This window comes from Penaeus monodon, chromosome 19 (assembly GCF_015228065.2).
Source record: "Penaeus monodon isolate SGIC_2016 chromosome 19, NSTDA_Pmon_1, whole genome shotgun sequence".
In the NCBI taxonomy this organism is placed as follows: Eukaryota; Metazoa; Arthropoda; class Malacostraca; order Decapoda; family Penaeidae; genus Penaeus; species Penaeus monodon.
Genome location: NC_051404.1, coordinates 15,629,739 through 15,630,376, shown reverse-complemented (window position 1 = coordinate 15,630,376; position 638 = coordinate 15,629,739).

The window sequence follows — 638 nt, the reverse complement described above, 5'->3', positions numbered from 1 at the left end:
ACCTACACACGATCGGTATGTTTACGCAATCCAATGAGAACAGAGAACTCTCCTTGAAAGAACTTTGAAGCCAGACACAAAGCCAGAAGTGCAGTTGCTGTCCTTGGTAATAACTTTACGGGGAAAAAAAGACTCATAAATCCTTTAGTGTTGGTTATTGGCGCTTCAGATAACAGTTATCACTACGAAAATGCAACTCTTTCTGCCTCGTAAGGTACTGTCATTTGTAGGTACTTGGGTATGATAAACCTTTCCTTAAACTTTATTCAGAACGAGAAATTCCAGTGCGGACGAAGAAGAAGAAAAAGAAATAAAAATGTAGCTATTTTCGCGATATTGATGGAAAAAAAATTAAGAAAAAAAGATCCTCAAAAGAGACTGCCTCTTCGCACACGCCGCAAGGATGCACCCGTGATATTGCAAATCTGTCCTGCCTATCATTCGGCGAATCCCTATATTAATCATTGTAGCTATCTACCAATCCACTTTGCTAAACTACATACATTTTGCTTTTTAAATGTTAACCTTAATTTACTGTTTTAATTCCTTTATTTGCAGAAAGATTTCTGATATTATCTATATTGTGGAAAGTTTAACTTGTTCAGTAATAGTTTGCTGTCAAGGTGGTACTTCTTCAG